This window comes from Heterodontus francisci, chromosome 17 (assembly GCF_036365525.1).
Source record: "Heterodontus francisci isolate sHetFra1 chromosome 17, sHetFra1.hap1, whole genome shotgun sequence".
NCBI classification, from domain to species: domain Eukaryota; kingdom Metazoa; phylum Chordata; class Chondrichthyes; order Heterodontiformes; family Heterodontidae; genus Heterodontus; species Heterodontus francisci.
This window is the reverse complement of record NC_090387.1, coordinates 24,067,224-24,088,684: the sequence shown is the minus strand read 5'-3', so window position 1 is coordinate 24,088,684 and position 21,461 is coordinate 24,067,224. Positions and strand designations below refer to the sequence as shown.

Sequence of the window (21,461 nt, the reverse complement as noted above, 5' to 3'; positions counted from 1 at the left end):
GTTGAGTGATAATTTTATAGCAAGTTGTGATAATAACTTGGAATAAGTGATAAAACAGTGGCTCTGTCAGTGATAGTTGAAACTTGGATTTATATTGCACTGCTAACATAGTAAAATGTTACAAGGCATTAACAGGAGCAGGTGACCAAAAGCTTGGCCAAAGAGGTAGATTTTAAGAAGTGTCTTAAAACAGCACAGTGAGGAATAGAGACAGAGATGTTTTGGGATGAAATTCCATAACTTGGGATCTAGGCAGCTGAAAGCCTGGTCACCAATGGTGGGTCGATGGAAACTGTGGATGCATCAAAGGCCAGGATTGGAGAAATGCAGAGATCTTGGACGAGGTTACAAAGATAGGGAGGGGTGAGGCCACGGAGGGATTTGAACATATGGGTAAGAAATTTAAATTCAAGATGTTGCCTGACCGGAAGCCAGTGCAGGTCAGCGAGCACAGAAGTGAAGGGTCAATGAGACTTTCTGCGCATTAGGTTACAGGAAGTAGAATTTTGGATTTACTGAATTTACAGAGGCTGAAAGTTGAGAGGCTAGCCAAGAGAGTATTGAGACAGTCATATAAAGGCAAAATACTGCAGATGCTGGAAATCTGAAATAAAAACAGAAAGTACTGGAAATACTCAGCAGGTCAGGCAGCATTTTAGTTTAGTTTAGTGATTCAGCACTGAAACAGGCCCTTCGGCCCACCGAGTCTGTGCCGACCATCAACCACCCATTTATACTAATCCTACTCTAATTCCATATTCCTACCACATCCCCACCTGTCCCTATATTTCCCTACCACTAGGGGCAATTTTATAATGGCCAATTTACCTATCAACCTGCAAGTCTTTGGCATGTGGGAGGAAACCAGAGCACCCGGAGGAAACCCACACAGACACAGGGAGAACTTGCAAACTCCACACAGACAGTACCCAGAATTGAACCCGGGTCGCTGGAGCTGTGAGGCTGCGGTGCTAACCACTGCGCCACTGTGCCGCCCTGGAGAGAGAAGCAGAGTTAACGTTTCAGGTCTGTGAACTTTCATCAGAACTGGTAAAGTTAGAAAAGAATTATGTTTTAAGCAAGTGAAGGGGGGAGGGGTTAGTGGGGAAGAGAACAAAAGAGAGGTATGTGATAGGGTAGAGGGCAGGAGAGATTAAATAACAAAGCCGTCATGGTACAAAGGAAAAGAGTGTGTTAATGATTGTGATAAAAGAGAAAACATTAGTCCAGCTAGAGTGTTAACGGCAGAATAATGAGCAGCTTGTCTACATGAAAAACAGGCGGATGGGTAAAAAATAAAATAATAAAAAAAATTTTAAAAGGCCAGTCATTCTCTGAAATTATTGAACCCAATATTCAGTCCGCAAGGCTGTAGAGTGCCTAATCGAGATAGCAGGTCCTGCTCCTCAAGCTTGCATTGATGTTCACTGGAACACTGGAGCAGGCAAAGGACAGAAATGTGGGCATGAGAGCAGGGGCGTGTGTTGAAATGGCAAACAGCCGGAAGCTTGGGGTCATGCTTTTGGACTGAGCAGAGGTGTTCTGCAAAGCGATCACCCAATCTACATTTGGTCTTCCCAATGTCGAGACGACTGCATTGTGAGCAACGAATACAGTATACTAAATTAAGTATATAAGTATGAGTTACAGTATACTTTAATAAACACCTCCACAAATAAGATAAACAGCAAAAACAAATTTATCAAACAACTCAATTCCATTTTTTTCTTTAGTTCTGGTATACTGCTGGTATTTTGTCTTCACTGTATAAATGGATACAAAATATTGATTTAATAAATTGCCATTTCTTACTGTCCATTATTGTTGCATCTGCATCTGTTTTTAATGGACCCACATTTCTGCTTACCACTCTCTTTCTCTTCAGTGACCACGTGTTAATGACAGTTTTGTGAGTTATTTCAAAAATATGTCTGCGATGTTTGAATGGCTGGTACAAAGTGTTTCAAAGTGAGGTATGGCAAAGTGAGGTTGGAATAATTGTAAGTGTGTGAGTGTGAAGAGGAGGTGTATTGAAATGTGGTGATTGTAGGAGAATTAAGGAAGGTGGGGAGAGGAATTTTGTGAGTGATGTGAGTAATAAGAGTGCAGGTGTGAGGAGAGAATAAGGAAACAGTAATCTTACCTTGACAGCTCTAGTGTGCTCATTGAACTTTTTACAGCATTGAAGCTATGTCCTTCAAGCTTAGCTGCTGGCATTGACTCTGTCACTTCTTCTCACTGTTGCTGGAGTTGATGCCTGTAGAGATTCCCCTGCCCTCTGGGGAAAGAGAATGCCCTGCTGCCTGGACCAGTGCCTCCAAGACAGCATTGGTAAACCTCGAGGTACGATCTGTAGATCTTGCAGCCATTTTTCCCGAAAGAGGCTTTCCCTGTTTTCTGCATCCAACTTGCACTTCACTTTAAGTGGTGCTGGTTGCTTTTAAGTGGCCTTTGAGAGAGGTCTGCTATTTAGTCCCTCAGACATGCAGTGAATGAGTAGTATTGACTGATTCACCTGAGTGATTGTAACCAGTAGGCAGCATGAATATTACATGAATGCTACCTGAGTCAATGCTAACTGGTGCACACAGTGTGCTCCCTGCCCACTGTATGCCCACTTTCAGGCATGTTTGACTTCCTAGGCTCAAATATCCTTGGAATTCTTTAACAATTTAGTAAAGAAAATTAATAAACAGAGCTGTGGCTTAGCTGATAATTAGGATAGAGGATGTGTCAGCACCAATTCTAAACTAATTTATTTTTATTATAGCCAAAAAAACTTGAGGGCTATTTTAAGATTCATGTTTACTTAACATCTTTTTCAAAGTTTCTTGTTTTTCCAGAGAATTGCCTATTTTTTCTTGTTCTATATGTTGTTAAATAGATTTTTTAAAATGGCTTATTTTTAAGGGAGACAACTGAGCAATCAAAGGAGATTCATGTAGCACATTTGTGATGTTTTAAAATTAAAGAGTGTGAAATGAATTATGGTTAATATTTTGATCAATGAACAGTTCAGACATGATTGCGGTATGAGGGACATCGACTTTGGTTTTTGGAACTTTTTTGCCATTTGGTGTCATTTTTTACAAAATGTAAATTATTTTTGTCTTCTGAAGGACATTCGTCATGTTTTAACTATGTGTGAGTGTTGGCGGGCTCTCCGGCCAGGCATGAACATCACAACCAAACTTGATTCCGTCCAATCCAAGATCCCCATATGCATATTTTCCAGTGGGGGCCACTGGCTAATGATTAAGAACAACAACAACAATCGCAACTTGCATTTATATAGCACTTTTAACATAGTAATACATCCCAAGGAGCTTTGCAGGAGCATCTCAGACAAAATTTGAAACTGAGCCATATAGGGCAAGTGACCAAAGGCTTGGTCAAAGAGGTGGGTTTTAAGGAGTGTCTTAATGGAGGGGAAAAAGACGGAGAAATTTAGGGAGGAACAGTTTCCAGAGAGGAACAGTTTCCCACTTTGGGATCCTCATCAGGCTGAGATCAGCCAACTCAGTATGGAGATGAATCTCAATATCTTCCTGGTAGCTATGGTTCAGTTCTATACATAGAGGTGCAACTATTGACCTTGTGGAAACAGCTTACAAAGCTTTTAAAATTTCTAATGATAAATACAAATGCTTTTCTCTTATCCAAGATGTTCATGGCAGTATCTAAATGTCCTTTATTAGAAAATTACTGGCATCACATCATTAAACATACTATTGTAGAAGAGCAGAGAATTCTTTCAGTGTCCTGGCTCGCAATCCTCTGTTGACTAACACCACCAAAACTGATTGGTTATTTATCTCGCTGCTGTTTGACATTGTTGTGTGCAAACTGGCTACCACATTCACAAGCAAAACTTCACTACAGACATTAATTAATTGGATGTGAAGTACTTTGGGATGTTTTGAGAGCCACAATAAAGCACTATATTACTTTTATACCAAAAGGCAAGTAGCCGGGGACAAGAAGGGACAGCTGGGAACACCCAGCTCTGAGAATCAGTAGAATAATAAGATCTGAAACTTCAATAGTTTTTTTCTGCTGACCTCAAGTGTCTGGCTGATTTCCTGTCGAAAGCCAAAAGACTTGCTGTCATGTGCTAATGTAACTACACAAGGTCAAAATCAATAACCAACAATTCACCAGAAATCAGGCTGCAATTTGGACTCTATTGATAAATATGAGCAAGCTCAGATCTTTTGACTTTCTTCTGTGAGTCAGATTAGTTTATCAATGACTTCTATTTAAATTCATTTTGATCAATTAGAGATGCATCAGTTTGGAGATGCCACAATGTCATTGGAAACATAAGATCCATAATAATTATAATTGTTTTGTCTTTCTTATTGTGATCATTATAGCAGTAATGAAGAGTGGTAAGATGAAGTCCATATAGGGAAGATAGTAGGAGATCCCGGGATGTTCCCAGCTGTCCCTTCTTGTCCCCGGCTACTTGCCTTACTTTCACCCTCCCACCTTCTATTCTTCTCTAGTTTGTGGGTGTGACAGACAAAGGGTTTGAGCTAATACACAAGCTCATAATCATCAGCGGTTTCCACTGTCTGGTTCTCTACATGGGTTCTTACTAATGGAGGGAGTGAATTTTTCCAGGAGAATTAATTACCAATCAAAATTAATTTGCTTTACCCTCTCAAATTCTATATAAGTCTGCCCAGACTGTCTCCGGAGGTTCCAAAATTTCTGCCTTCAGGGACCAACTCATAAACAGTGAGAATAGCCTTTTTTGCCATCTCATATTCTGAAGAAGCCTCCTCAGAAAGCATGGCATAAATGTCATGAGCTCTGCCCATCGACCTGCTTGGCATAAGCAGTGTCCAGCTTTCCTTCAGCCACTTCATCTGTCTGGCTATCTTTCCAAAGAAATCAAAATGTCTCTACATCCCTTTCGGGAGGGCTTGAGCAAATTTAAACAGTTCTCCACTGGGTCCTGGGTTGGAGTCAGATCTTTCTCCACCAAAATTTTCACTGGAGTCAACACTACCCCTTCATCTTAGTTTCATTTTTTAAAATTCGAATTCCTTTCCTTCTCTTTCACTTTATCTTTGAAATTCAAGCTTACATTTTTCCAATTCTATTTCTTTTTCTTTTTCTTTGTCAAGTTCAAGCTGCCTCATCTGCAACTGAATTTTAGCAAATTCAACTGTACTACTACGTGGTTGCCTTCTTCTTCTTCTAATTGCAAATGCTGTGCTATTACTGCAAACATGTCTGCTTTCTTAGCTCCTGGTTTTAACTCTAACACCAACAATTCTGCCAAATCCTTTAGCCTAGCCTTGGTTAAGTTTCTCAAATCCCTCAGGGCTTCATCCTCCTTCCCCAGAAAGGTCGTAGCGACTGACACAGACATTCTGGTCGTGCAAACTTTATTCTAATGCACAAGAAACCTTTTTCTTTAACTTTTCCTCTGTTCAATTATTATTACCCCACTTACAATTGTACATCCTTGGCATTGGGTTATCCCGGCTGAGCCCCCAATTATATGTTATGACTGAGATGGGAGGAGTGCATTCTTTTTTCCAGTTCCACTTCTCCACAGGTCACTATATATATTTAAATGTTTACAGAGTTACTGATACGGTCAATCATAGACTCTATTTTATCCCAGAATAAAATACACCAACCAGGTTTCTTAAAGAAATAACAAAATTATCAGTTTATTATAAAATAAGACTTAACCAGTAATGAAGCAAAGCATTAACACACAGATTGAAATATGAAAGTTCCCTTTATACCTTAGCCCCTCACACACACACACACACTGTCATGAAGACCCCACCCTGCCAAGAATGAGGCATATTCATTTCGTCATATGAACATTAATTTTAAACTGTTGCTGGTGTGAAGAAATGACTTGTTTAAAAAGAGATCACCAGACACTTGGCTGGAGAACATTTGCATACTAAGAGACAGTGCTTGGAGAGACAAAAGAATTGCTCACCGATTCAATTAACAGAGATTAGTTTGGGCAATGGTGATCCACATCTTGTCGGTGTAAGTGCCAGCACTACACCCCGCCACCGAGAGCTTTGGAATCCACAAAAGAAGCAAGGGAGTTTGTTGAAAAGACTTATTCACATGACTAACCTGCTGGCCAACTTGGAGGTTTGAATTACACTCACAGATTGGTTTGAATTCATACTGCGGAGTGAAACTGAATCTAGAACAAGACAGCCTCTCTCCTGGATGGCTCTCTCTCACTTTCTCACAAGCCTGGCCCACTGAAGATACATAAACCTCAAGAGAGAAAAGACTCCAACATCAAAACAAGTTAAAGCATGCACTGGGCCCCAACAAACAGCAAGACTTAAAGGCAACAAAGACTCAACATCAAACCCAAAGGACTGTAACTGCAATCCAGATATTGCCTCAAACTTCTCCCCTTTATTCCTTCTACTGTTTCTGTCTCTATCTTTGTGTGTGCTTATCGCGTGTACATGCTAGCGTGGTCGTGTCGCGTATTTGTAGTCGTTAAACGAATTAGAGTTTAAGATTATGGGTGACTTTAAGCTGCATATAGATTGGGCAAATCAAATTAGTCACAATACCGTAGAGGAGGAATTCTTGGAGTGTATACGGGATGGTTTTCTGGACCAATATGTTGAGGAACCAACTAGAGAACAGGCCGTCTGAGACTGGGTATTGTGTAATGAGAGAGGAATAATTGACAATCCAGTGGTGCAAGACCCCTTGGGGACAAACGACCATAATATGATAGAATTCTTCATCAAGATGGGGAGTGACATAGTTTATTCTGAGACTAGGGTCCTGAATCTTAGTAAAGGAACCTACAAAGGTATGAGGTGCAAGTTGGCCATGATGGATTGGGAAACGTTACTCAAAGGGATGACGGTGGATGGGCAATGGCAAACGTTTAAAGAGTGCATGGATGAACTACAACAATTGTTTATCCCTGTCTTGCACAAAAGTAAAACGGGAAAGGTAGACAAGCCATGGCTTACAAGGGAAATTAGAGATAACATTAGATCCAAGGAAGAGGCATATAAATTTGTCAGGAAAAACAACAGACCTGAGGATTGGGAGCAGTTTAGAATTCAGCAAAGGAGGACCAAGGGATTGATTAAGAAGGGGAAAATAGAGTATGAGAGCAAGCTTGCGGGGAACATAAAAACTGACTATAAAAGTTTCTATAGGTATGTGAAGAGAAAAAGATTGGTGAAGACAAATGTAGGTACCTTACAGTCAGAGATGGGGGAATTTATTATGGGGAACAAAGAAATGGCTGACCAACTAAATGCATACTTTGGTTCTGTCTTCACAAAGGAGGACACAAATATCATACCAAAAATGTTGGGGAACGCAGGGTTTAGTGAGAGAGAGGAAGTGAAAGAAATCAGTATTAGTCGAAAAATGGTGTTGGGGAAATTGATGGGATTGAAGGCCGATAAATCCCCAGGGCCTGATGGTATGCATCCCAGAGTACTCAAGGAAGTGGCCCTAGAAATAATGGATGCATTGGTGGTCATCTTCCAAGATTCTATAGATTTTGGAACAGTTCCTACAGATTGGAGGGTAGCGAATGTAACCCCACTATTTAAAAAGGGAGGTAGAGAGAAAGCAGGGAATTATAGACCAGTCAGCCTGACGTCGGTAGTGGGGAAAATTCTAGAGTCCATTATCAAAGATTTTATAGCAGAGCACTTGGAGAACAGTGGTAGAATCGGGCAGAGTCAGCGTGGATTTACGAAAGGGAAATGATGCTTGACAAATCTACTAGAATTCTTCGAGGATGTAATTAGTAGAGTTGATGAGGGGGAGCCATTGGATGTGGTTTATTTGGACTTTCAGAAGGCTTTCGACAAAATCCTACATAAGAGATTAGCATGTAAAATTAAAGCGCATGGGATTGGGATGGATTGCGATGGATAGAAAATTGGTTGGCGGACAGGAAACAAAAAGTAGGGATAAATGGGTCTTTTTCTGAATGGCAGGCAGTGACTAGTGGGGTACCGCAGGGATCAGTGCTAGGACCCCAGCTATTCACAATATAATGATTTAGATGAGGGAACTAAATGTAATATCTCCAAATTTGCAGATGACTCAAAACTGGTGGGAGGGTGAGTTGTGAGGAGGATGCAGAGAGGCTTCAGGGTGATTTGGACAAGTTGAGTGAGTGGGCAAATGCATGGCAGATGCAGTATAATGTGGATAAATGTGAGGTTATCCACTTTGGTAGCAAAAACAGGAAAGCAGATTATTATCTGAATGGCTATAAACTGAGAGAAGGGAACATGCAATGAGACCTGGGTGTTCTCGTACACCAGTCGCTGAAGGTTAGCATGCAGGTGCAACAGGCAGTAAAAAAGGCAAATGGTATGTTGGCCTTCATAGCGAGAAGATTTGAGTACATAAGCAGGGATGTCTTGCTGCAATTATACAGGGCCTTGGTGAAGCCACACCTGGAATATTGTGTGCAGTTTTGGTCTCCTTATCTGAGGAAGGATGTTCTTGCTAAAGAGGGAGTGCAGCAAAGGTTTGCCAGACTGATTTCTGGGATGGTGGGACTGACGTATGAGGAGAGATTGAGTCAGTTAGGATTATATTCGCTGGAGTTCAGAAGAGTGAGGGGGGATCTCATAGAAACCTATAAAATTCTAACAGGACTTGACAGGGTAGATGCAGGAAGGATGTTCCCGATGGTGGGGGAGTCCAGAACCAGAGGTCATAGTCTAAGGATACGGGGTAAACCTTTCAGGACTGAGATGAGGAGAAATTTCTTCACCCAGAGAGTGGCAAGCCTGTGGAATTCGCTACCACAGAAATCAGTTGAAGCCAAAACATTGTATGTTTTCAAGAAGGAGTTAGATATAGCTCTTGGGTCCAAAGGGATCAAAGAGTATGGGGCGAAAGCTGGAACAGGCTACTGAGTTGGATGATCAGCCATGATCATAATGAATGGCGGAACAGGCTCGAAGGCTCCTATTTTCTATGTTTCTATGTAAGATTAATAAACTTCCACCTTTCTTGTTTAAATCTGAGAAAACCTGTCTGATTTCTTTGCCTTGCAATTGGAAGGCAGTGAACAAGGATTCACCGAGGGGGAGCTGAAAACACGGTGTTTTTAAAATGAAACCCTGTTACAGTTAAACCAGGCAAAGGCTGAGAAGGAACCCCTACACCCCTTCCTGCCTGGTTGTAACAACAAACACACAAACACATACACACCGATTAACCGAAAAAATGGAGATTTTCTCTTTAGAGCTCTGTTACAAAAAAAGACAAAAAAGAATACTTTGCCAAAATACTTGCGAATTCTTGAAGGAAAAAAAGAGAAGAGATAGAAAGATGTCAGTTCTCCCTTCTTGGTTTGACATCCCAAATATGCGTAGACAGCTATCAGTGGGATTTTTTAGAATAGTTCTTTTCAGGCGACATTGAAGATCAGTTTGGCAGACTTTCTAGGATAAATGCAGCATCAGGGGTTTCTGGCCTCCTGACCCCTATAAATCTTGACCTGTCACTTCTCTGTAAACATGTCCCCCAAGTCAAAAAGCCCCTGCTGGGTATTTACCTGAAGACTGATGACTTCCAGTAAATGTTGTTTTCAAACAGGACCTTTCAGTGTCCTTTCAATGACCCAGTGAAAAAAAATCCATGAAATCCTTTCCAGTTTTCCCAAATAAAACAATGCCCATAATTCAAAAAGACATGAGTCCTCAAAAAAAACTAACAAGCAATATTGAAGCACCGTCATAACAAAGACTTTCCACTGAAAATCCTTTTCATCTCTAGCCTTATTTGAAACCTCTCAATTATATATTTGTCTACTATAGTTTTGCTGTCAGTCACAGTAGACAAAACTCTTCAAAAATATTGGGCAAGATTTTATAGAATTATAGAATGGTCACAGCACAGAAGGAAACCATTCAGCTTATCGTGTCCATGCCAGCTCTCTGTGAGAGCAACTCAGCTAGTCTCACTCCCCTGCCGTTTCCCAGTTCCTCTGCAATTTTTTTCTCTTCAAATAATTATCCAATTTCCTTTTGAAAGCCACGACTGAATCTGCCTCCACCACACTCTCAGGCAGTGCATTCCATATCCTTACCACCCATAAAAAGGTTTTTCCTTATGTTGCCTCTAGTTCTTTTGCCAATCACCTGAAATTGATGTCCTCTGATTATTGACCCTTTTGCTAATAGGAACAGTTTCTCCCTATCTACTCTGTTCAGACCCTCATAATTTTGAATACCTCTATGAAATCTCCCCTTAATCCTTAGCTCATGCTGGGCCCCCACCTGCCAAGAATGAGGCACATTAATTTTGCCATATGGACATTAAATTTTAAATTGTTACTGGGAAGAGAAGGTCTGTTACAAGGGCTACCAGACTTGGATGGAGGATATTTGCATACCAAATGGACTTTGATCACCAGATATTGTGTGTGAGAAGCATTCCAGAGACTGCTAAGGTGATACAATCCACAAACTGGTTAAACCAGCTGGTCACATGACTAACTGGCTAGTCCAGGGTTTTTTGAACTAGTCACAAAGAATTTGAAATGGGAAAAGACTGTTTGCTCCTGGAGTGAGAATACATGTCCTGTCTGCTCCCATCTCTTTCTCACAAGCCTCTGGACCCACTGAGGACACATGAGCTTCAAGAGAGAAAAGTCTCCTACATCGAACAAGGTTTAAGAAGAATACTGGGCCCAATGAAAACCAAGACCTACCTACAATCAAGGACTTTACAGCGAGCTCTAAGAACAGTAACCAAAACTATCTTCAGATATTGTCTCAAACTTTTCCACTTTAACTCTTCTGCTCTTTTCTGTCTCTATCTGCATGTGTGTATTGTGTATGCATGCTAATGTGGGCGCGTCGTGCATCCGTAGGCGTGAACCGAATTAGAGTTTAAGTTTAATAAAGTTCAACCTTTTTTTCTTTAAACCTGAGAAAACCTGTTTGGCTAGTTTCTTTGCCGTTAATTGGAAGTTAGTGAACAAGGATTCACCAAGGGGAAGCTAAAAACACAGTGTGTTTAAAATTAAACCCTGTTACGGTAAGACCAGGTGAAGGCTGAGAGGGAACCCTAGACCACTTTCTCACCGGATCGTAACACCTTAATTAAAAAAAACAGAAAAATCTGGAAATACTCAGCAGGTCTGGCAGCATCTGTGGAGAGAGAAACAGAGTTAATATTTCAGATCTGTGACCTTTCATCAGAATGGGCAAAAGCTTTGAGCAAGTGAATGGGGGGAGAGGGGAAGAAGAACAAAAGGGAAGGCGGAGGGCTGGAGAGATTAAATGACAGTGATGTTATGGAATAAAAGCCAAAGGGAGTGCTAATAGTTGTAGTAAAAGAAAAAGCATTAGTCCAGTGAGAGTGTTAATGGCAGAATAATGAACAGCTCTGTCTGAAAGCAAAAACATGAAAAACAAGTTTATCAGGCACATGGTTAAAAAATAAAAATAGCAAAAAAAATTTTAAAAATGCAGTCATGCTTGAAATTGTCGAACTGAATGTTGAGTCCAGAAGGTTGTAGAGTGCCTAAATCGGAAGATGACGTCCTGTTCCCCCAGCTTGTGTTGAGCTTCACTGGAACACCGCAGCAGGCCGAGGACTGAAATGTGGACACGAGAGCAGGCCGGTGAATTAAAGTGGTGAACCACTGGAAGCTCTGAGTCATGCTTGCGGAGATGTTCTGCAAAGCAGACAGCCAATCTGCATTTGGTCTCCCCCATGTAGAGGATACTGCATTGTGAGCAGTGAATACAGTATACTGAATTGAAGGAAGTTCAAGTAAATTGTTGCTTCACCAGGAAGGAGTGTTTCGGGCCTTGGACGGTGAAAGGGCAGGTGTTACACATCCTGCGATTGCTGGGAAGATGCCGTGGGAAGGGAACGAGGTGTTGGGGGTGATGGAGGAATGGACCACGGTGTCCTGGAGGGAATGGTCCCTTCGGAATGCTGACAGAGGAGGGGAGAGAAGATGTGTCTGGTGGTGGCATCATGATTGAGGTGGCGGAAATGACGGAGGATGATCCTTTGGATGTGGAGGCTTGTTGGTGGAATATGAGGACAAGGGGAGCCCTGTCACGGTTACGGGAGGGAGGGGAAAGGATGAGGGCAGAAGTGCGGGAAATGGGTCGGACACGGCCAAGGGCCCTGCCGACCACATTGGGGGGAATTCTCAGTTGAGGAAAAAGGAAGATATACCACAGTGCTGTTGTGGAAGGTTGTATTTTCAGAACAGATGCTTCGGAGACAGAGAAACTGGGAGAATGGAATGGAGTCCTTACAGGAGGCAGGGTGTGAGGAAGTCTTGTTCAGGTAGCTGTGGGAGTCAGTAGGTTTGTAATGAATATTAGAGGACAGCCTATCTCCACAGGTGGAGGCAGAAAATTTGAGAAAGGGAAGAGTCGGAGATGGACCAGGTGAAGGTGGAAATTGGAAACAAAGCTGATGAAGTTCCTTTTAATCCTTTCCTCTCTAAGGAGAATAGTCCCAGCTTCACCAATTTTTCCACACAACTGAAGTCTCTCACCTTCAGAACTATTCTTGTAAAGCTTTTCTGCGCCCTCTGCAGTAGCTCCTGGTGCCCAGAATTGGACACAGTACTCCAGTCGAAGCTGAACCAGTGTTTCATAAAGGTTCACTATAACTCCCTTGCTTTTGTACTCTATGCCTGTATCTATAAAACCCAGGATCCTGTATGTCTTATTAACTGCTTTCTCAATCTGCCCTGTCACCTCTTTAACTCATTCAAAGTCTACCCACTTACACAGAGTTAAAATTGGGCCGACTGTGTCCACTCAACAGTCTCCTATTTGTGCAGCTAGCAATATCTAATAGGTTAGAGAAGTTCCAATAAAACTACCTTGTGGGGAATTTGGAATGTTTACAAGAAGGTAGTTTTGTGGTTTTCATCTCCCAAATCTAAATCTAAAACTCCATTAAGTTGCTAATGAAGTGTATCCAGGAACACAATTATACCTACTAAATAAGAAACAGAAGGGAATAAGCTGTTTTTTGACTGAGTATCCAAGTTGTTTTGGGCTTTTCACAGTTTGATTAGTGAAAAGCCACCAATTTGTGTTTCAGTTTGAAACTCTGCTCTGTTTGATGGAGATCGATCATCCTGATGTTACATCAGTATAAATGGATTAATTTCCTTTGAACAGTATAAAGATAGCATTAAATATAAAGACAGAGTTGTTTGAAAATCCTTAAAGTGCTCAAATTGGAATCAAAAAGCTTGGCTTCTGCCTTGAATACAACACAAGACATAGGGGCAATTTTTAATTTTTAAGAGCAGCTGAAGCCAGTGTTGGCAAACCTGAACCATCTGAACCACAGTGGCGCAGTGGTTAGCACCGCAGCCTCACAGCTCCAGTGACCCGGGTTCAATTCTGGGTACTGCCTCTGTGGAGTTTGCAAGTTCTCCCTGTGACTGCGTGGGTTTCCTCCGGGTGCTCCGGTTTCCACCCACATGCCAAAGACTTGCAGGTTGATAGGTTAATTGGCCATTATAAATTGCCCCTAGTAGGTAGGTGGTAGGGAAATATAGGGACAGGTGGGGATGTGGTAGGAATATGGGATTAGTGTAGGATTAGTATAAATGGGTGGTTGATGGTCGGCACAGACTCGGTGGGCCGAAGGGCCTGTTTCAGTGCTGTATTTCTAAAAAAAAATCTTCATGTCGTAACATCATCAACGTAACATGAGCTGCTGAGCACTTGATGAGTGTTGGCTGGCAGTTTGCCATAATGGGGGCTGAAAATCCAGCAGCTCCATGCATGAGCTAAGCTGGAAGTAAAAGTAGGGCAAGACGAGGGGGTGGGGGGGTGCGTGGCATCCACTGGACTGCATTATTTTTCTGCAGCTGGGAGGCTCCTCCTGACCACACCCCACCAAACAATATTCCAGACTGTTTCTAGAATGACATCTGAAGGTCTTTTTTAAGGACCGCTGCCCACTGCCTGATACAAATAGATAGATTGTGCACGGCACATAGTCTACTTTATACCTGAAAATTGCAAACATGGTCCTATAACAAGTGTAGTGTCCCAGTTTGCATACATAAACAGCCACTAGAAAATTGCATCAGATGGGTCTCAGGCATTCAAGAGATGGTTGTGATGGTCTGCCATTTTCCACACCTGGTCATCCATTTTTCTGGCAAGGTATGGGTGGACAGCAGAGGAAAGTTACCCCCCATCAGGCTTATTTAGTCCTATTCAAGCAGAGACTTCCCTGAAATGATTGTATTTGACAGACAAGTACTTGCCATCTATGGCTAGACCAATAATTAAAAATGTTTGCATGTAAAGCACACAGAAAAAAGTTGCTCCTTCTATGCTGTTGTGGAGGAGTGTTCAAATTTCATTCTCTGTGGTCTGTTACCAACATCTGGGTGGTGTTTTCTATGCTAGAAAGGAGCCTGAAAGAGATCAGTGCTCCCTGCTAGTCCATTGCATCACGTATGGGATTAGCAGTAGTAAAAGGGGTCAGACTTTAACTCCGTGAAAACAGACTTCAAAGGTGAAGCTCCACAAAAAGAGCATGATCATTCTTAACCACTTCATGATACAGTTCATAATGGATTCCAATTGCACATTAAATTAAGAATTTGTAGCAGACGGCTGTTGTTAACATCTAAAAGATTTGTCTCAAAACCTGCTTTCAATAAATACGTAAGCAATGCCTGGTCTATACATTGACACATTTGTGTCTTTTACACTTTTACATTTGCAGAGTTACATATTTATTTGTCCCTCCTTTGTTAGTAAACAGATTTTTTACAAAGTTTTGTTGACATATTGAAGTCGATGCTTCTTTTAGCCCACCTCCTCTATCCAGCAAATGAAATCAATCTGAGGGATGGGGGGAAATATACTTGGAATGCCCATTCTTTAAAAAAAAAGTGCAGCTGGAGCAATCTATTATACTAATATTACATAAGGAAGTTCTCGATTCCTTTTCTGAGTAAAATGAAACAGGTAGATGTCGGCATCAATTGTAGTTGTGATTGTAAAAAAACTGTGTGGTATCCTTGAAAGTTCACTTGCCAACGTAGGAATAGTTAACAATTGCATCATTAAACTAAGTGAGTTTGTGCTCAAGATAAATTCATAATAATGATGACCGTATCATTTAGTTTATAATGCTGTTGTGTGCAAACATTTAGCACTAAAAGTTGCTTATTACTGTACTCTTAATTTATGCAGATAGATATTTTGTATCAGTGTATACACCTTCTAAAAATTTAAGTAGCAAAGCATTGGGTTGTATTTTGTGCTCCCATCTAAGGCGGGCTCGTGGCACAGGGGGACGGAGAATTGCTGCACAGTCATTCGTGCTGAAACCCAGCACTGTGCTGTAGTGTCCCAATTATATCAGAGGTAGGGAAGAATCGTGGAGGTATTGACGCCCAGGTATGACATCAAGGTAATTTAAATTGTTGAAATGCTGTTTCGCATTAATTTGAATGTAATTATTTCCGATCCAATGAATGGTCCGTAATGCTGGGGGCACTGAGGCAAGAGGCTGCGGTGCCGTAAAAGGGAAGGTAACCTGACCATAGCAGCATAGGGGAAGTGGGGGGTAGTGCCATCATTGCTGTTATGCTGAGCGTCCAAGGGGGTTCTGTGTACTGGGGGAGCTCTGCAAGGGAGATGTCTGTATGGGGAGGGCTCCGCAAGGGAGATGTGTGTATGGGGGGTGCTCTGCAAGGGGATTTTGTGTACCAGGGTGCTCTGCAAGACCAATGGGATTTGGTGGTCACCCTATGTCTGTGGCCCTAAAGATAACCGTGGTGCTGAACTTTTACGCATCGGGATCTTTCCAGGGATCCACTGGGAACATGTGTGGGTCTCCCAGGTCACAGAGCACAGCTGCATCAAGGAGGTGACCAAGAAGGCTGGTGATTATGTGTGCTACTGACCAACACTGAAAGTAAGGCCGAGAGGGCCATCGGATTAGGGGCAATAATGGATTCCTACAGGTGCAAGGTGTAATTGATTGTACACATGTGGCCATCAAGGCTCCCAAAGATCAGCCAGCTATCTTCATCAACAGGAAGGCCTTCCATTGAATCAACATTCAACTGGTCTGTGACCACCAAATGTTTTTCGAGCAGGTGTGTGCCCGCTTCCCAGGAAGCAGCTACTATGCTAACATACTTCGACAGTCCCAGGTGCCTCAGCTTTTCACTCTCCCTTCTCGCCTTCAGGGTTGGATTGTTGGGGACAAGACTGATCTTCATGTAAATAAAAGCAAAATACTGCGGATGCTGGAAATCTGAAACAAAAACAAGAAATGCTGGAATCACTCAGCAGGTCTGGCAGCATCTGTGGGATGAGAAGCAGAGTTAACGTTTCGGGTCAGTGACCCGAAGAAGGGTCACTGACCCGAAACGTTAACTCTGCTTCTCTTCCCACAGATGCTGCCAGACCTGCTGAGTGATTCCAGCATTTCTTGTTTTGGTACTGATCTTCATGTGTTCTTTTCCATCTGTGTTACCTGAATGCAGACCAGCTACATTGTGCGATAGGGTCCATGGGAGAGCATTTACTGACTACTTTTTCACTCGCATTGCCATGATAGTGAGGTCTGTGGTCACGTTGCCACAGCTCTAAGGGGTATGTTGGAATTCAGAGGGTCACAATTAAGGTATGTTGGAAGCTGGTTTCCAAACAATGAAGGCTAATGAGTGGCGTAAAAGAGCATTTAATTAAATTGTACATAACGTAATTGTGTCACCCGTGAATACCCATGTGTGGCTAGATGCTTTTAGTATATGCTTACAGGTGCTTCTAAGCAATGTTGACCCTTGCGCTAACAGCTGTGTTGGAGACAGGCTGCTGATCAGGCTGCCCCTTGGCCTGAGATGACTTTGGTAGGCATCCTCTGGGTGCCTGAGGCTTGGAGGGACTTGACTGCATCAGGCGTTGCAGCAGCTGGAGCTGGGCTTGCTGGCGGAGGGGCTGAGGAGCCAATGTCCACATTCAAGATACCCTGAGGAGAGACCCCAGATGTCGAGCGCAGCCTCTCCTCCTCCCTCTCAAGGCTCGCTTGAACCTCCCTGCTCACCAGAGAAGGACTAGGAGCAGGAAGACTCTCCAGGTTCCTGTTCCTTCTCTCACCCTGCCACTGCTGATCTGAACTCATGGCCAAGGTCAGGGTTTGCAGGTCATGGCACATCAGTGGAATGTGGCTTTTCAAGAGGGTCGCCACCCTCTCGATGAAGGAAGCCATGCGCTCACACACCTGGGACATGGCAGCAGTCATGGCATGGATGGACTCCCCCATCGTCTGCTCGAGGTTACGCATGACCTCTGGCATCTCCACCAGACATCGCCTTACTTCTCCCTGAAACTCCAGCATGCCTGTGCTGTTGACACCAGAGGCTCATCATCAGCATGGGGCTTAGCATGGGCCTGGCCACCAACAGTCCTCCGACTGTCAGAGGCTTCAGGTATCTCATGTTATGAAAATGCTTCTATTTTTAAAATATTTTTAGGACTCCTGTTTTAGAATTGTGGAGATGGATTCATTTGGATTCATTGGAGGACTGAAGAGATTCCATGGATGTGTTTTTCTTAAAGGGTCACTGGAAGGACTCTGTTTAAAGGGCGGCACAGTGGTGCAATGGTTAGCACCGCAGCCTCACAGCTCTAAGGACCCGGGTTCAATCCTGGTGCGGAGTTTGCAAGTTCTCCCTGTGACCGCGTGGGTTTTCGCCAGGTGCTCCGGTTTCCTCCCACAGCCAAAGACTTGCAGGTTGATAAGTAAATTGGCCATTATAAATTGTCCCTAGTGTAGGTAGGTGGTAGGGAATATGGGATTACTGTAGGGTTAGTATAAATGGGTGGTTGTTGTTCAACACAGACTCGGTGGGCCAAAGGGCCTGTTTCAGTGCTGTATCTCTAAATAAATAAAAATAAAAACAACATTTACTGGATGTCACATGTCTTCAGCTAAGTAAACAACAAGTGCATTCTGACGATGGGAGTAGTTTATAAGAGAAGTGACATGTCAAGATTTATGATGCTCAAGAGTGGGTTTCATTTCTGTATGCTGTTTTGAGTCAGTTGGAAGTCAGTCGACTAAAAAAGAAGACCCGTTCATCTTTTCTCTACCTCCTTGGGAAACCCTGAGACTCAAGTGTAAGAAATAGAGAAACCGAAGCAGGATTTCTCCTGAGAACTTCTGGAAGGCTTCCTCTCAACATCTCCTGAACAAACTGCTTCTGAAAAGATCCCAGTGATCTGTCTATGTGTACTCGGATGCCAGACTATTTGCCATCTGGAACATAACATATCTTATCCTTTTTCTTCAAGAATTAACAAGTACTTTGGCCAAAGCATCTTTATTTTCTTTTAACCTGTGTGTGTGTGTATGTGTGTGTACGCGTGCGTATTTTGGGTATTTAGAAGGGAATTGCTGTCATATTTCAAACTGTGTTGAAGCTTTGCATCTTTATTGACTAAGTCTTGTTTTATAATAAATTAATACTTTTTTTGTTTATTAAATAAGCCTAGTTGGTGGATTTTATTCTGAAACTAAAATAAAGTATATAATGGCCATATCAGTAACTAAGTACACATTTAAATATATGTTGTGACCCGTGGAGAGGTGGAACTAGAGAAAGACAGTGCACTCTTCCCGCCTTGATCGTAACGCTCAGCCTCAGCCAGCTGCTCGGGCACATGTGTGGTGTTGTCACCAGTTTGTGACCCTGATTCTAAAGCCAAGCGGACTCCCATGGAGTTGAAAGTATCTGCGCTGGTGGAATCTGCAGGAGATTCTGAAATAGCATGTTCTCCTTGGCACCATGTTAGTTCTAGGGCCCCTTCTTTGGCCTGGCTGAGAGGAGGCATGTCCGGCACTCCGCCACTGGTCCTGGCCATCTCCCTCCTGTTATGGGCCCTCTCCTCTGGCAAGAGAAAGGGTGTAACAATTATAAATTGCCATATGTTTCACCATGACAGTTGTTAACATGGACCCCTCATCAACACCTGGGGGTTGTAATGTAGCTCATACTGACTCACCCTGTCAAGGGATTTACTGGGGCTGAGCTATAAACAAGGGAGACTTGTTTCACAGATACAGCCAGTCATCTGTCACGAATCTGCTATGACTTCCCTCACCATGTGGCTCACTGTGTAGTGACACCCAGATCACACAAAGCAATTTTGGAACATGGCACTTAGCTTGGCTGAACGCAGGAGGTCATTGACTCTCTTCCTGCACTGCACCCAGTTGTGACAGGTGACCCAACGGCTGCTGACTTCTCTGTGATCTCTGTCCAGGCTCGCTTGGTCAGGCAGGAGGACCTCTTGTTTCCATCTCTGGGTAAGAGGACCTCCCGCCTTTCCCTTGCAATCTGGAGGAGAATCAGCAGGGAGGCATCACTGAAGCATCACTCTGACATTCTCAATAGTCTTCCCAGGGTGCTGCTTGTTGAGGTTGCAATTACTGTTACTGTACTGGCGTTTCTGATGAATGAGCTGTTGTAGAATGCAAGGAAAGAGTGAATGCAGGGCTGGCAGGCTTTTACAGATGGCGCCAGCATCTGTCCTGAGATCAGCTGACACTGTGAATGGTGTCTTGCCTGCTGCCTCTGCCACGTGATTGGGGGAGACGGCTGCCTCCATTATGGTTAAATGGCCGTCCACAGTGTAATCCCAGTGGTGGGATCATTAAATTTTAACCCATTTTCTGTAGTGGAGTGGGACTGCATGTTGCTGTACCAACGGACATCCTGATAGACTGGCCTAATACAAGGAAACTGTTATGATAACATCCAATTTTTCCAGGAAAATAATTTATGAGACTTGGAAATATACAGCAGCTAATACATTCTAAGCATAAAATACTCATGATACAGAATTGGTGTACTGTCTAATGAGTCTTAGGACAATTTTTGGGCATCCATTAATCACAGTAAATTATATTAAAGATAAAAATAGAAAAACTGAAAACACACAGCAGGATTGTGAGCATCTGTGGAGAGAACAGACAAGTTAACATTTTGGGTGCAGACTCTTCATCAAAAGAGATAATTAACCCTGTCTGACCTGCTGTCGGTTTCCAGCATTTTATGTTTTTATTTCAGGTTTCCAGCATCTGCAGTATTTTGAATTTACTGTGAGTATCTTTTCCAACCATTCCCCACAATACTGCCGTCAATACTCACTGCTTACATAAAAATATTTGAACCAAATCAGGGATCAGCAACATATTTCACCACAGACATTTGACAAAATATTGACTCAGCCACAGACATGGGGGCAATTAATCTCTATATAAAGTGTATAGCCAACCTAATGCCATCATAACACAGTCAGATTTAAAGCACATTTCTCCCTATTTAGTGAGATACCTGGCATTATTTTTGCTTGCACAAGTCATCAAAGTCTGCCTGTACACTTGCTGTACCAATGCAAAGAATTTGGAGAGATGTCCATCTGTCAGGAATGATCTTACTCTCTTTCTCTCCCCTCTCTCTCTCTCCCTCTGTGTCCATCCCTCTCCACTTTCTGTGTCCATTTCTCTACCCCTTCTCTCTCCCCCCACTCTTTCTCTCTCCGCACTGTCTCTCTGCCTTCTCTCTTTCCCCCCTCTCTCCCTCTCCCCCTCTCTCCCCACTCTGTGTCTATCTCTCTCCTCTCTCTCTCTCTCTCCCCTCTCTGTGTCCCTCTCTCTCCCCCTCTCTCCCTCTCCCTCTGTGTCCCTCTCTCTTCCCTCTCTCTCCCCTCTCTGTGTTCATCTCTCTCCCCTCTCTGTGTTCATCTCTCTCTCCTCTCTCTCCCCTCTCTGTGACAATCCTTCTCCCCCATCAGTGTCCATCTCTGTTCCCTCTCTGTGTCCCTCTCCCTTCCCTCTCTCTCTCCCCTCTCTGTGTCCATCTCTCTCCCCTCTCTGTGTCCATCTCTCTCCCCTCTCTGTGTCCATCTCTCTCCCCTCTCTGTGTTCATCTCTCTCCCCTCTCTGTGTTCATCTCTCTCTCCTCTCTCTCCCCTCTCTGTGACAATCCTTCTCCCCCATCAGTGTCCATCTCTGTTCCCTCTCTGTGTCCCTCTCCCTTCCCTCTCTCTCTCCCCTCTCTGTGTCCATCTCTCTCCCCTCTCTGTGTCCATCTCTCTCCCCTCTCTGTGTTCATCTCTCTCCCCTCTCTGTGTTCATCTCTCTCTCCTCTCTCTCCCCTCTCTGTGACAATCCTTCTCCCCCATCAGTGTCCATCTCTGTTCCCTCTCTGTGTCCCTCTCCCTTCCCTCTCTCTCTCCCCTCTGTGTCCCTCTCTCTTCCCTCTCTCTCCCCTCTCTGTGTTCATCTCTCTCCCCTCTCTGTGTTCATCTCTCTCTCCTCTCTCTCCCCTCTCTGTGACAATCCTTCTCCCCCATCAGTGTCCATCTCTGTTCCCTCTCTGTGTCCCTCTCCCTTCCCTCTCTCTCTCCCCTCTC

General features: G+C 43.2%; 1 protein-coding gene across 4 annotated transcripts in view; it reads left to right on the top strand.

Moving 5' to 3' along the window:
• Window positions 1-21,461, top strand: part of si:dkey-246g23.2 (solute carrier family 66 member 2) — an 80,777-nt gene that overhangs the window by 7,404 nt on the left and 51,912 nt on the right. The gene's annotated exons all lie outside the window — the stretch shown is intronic.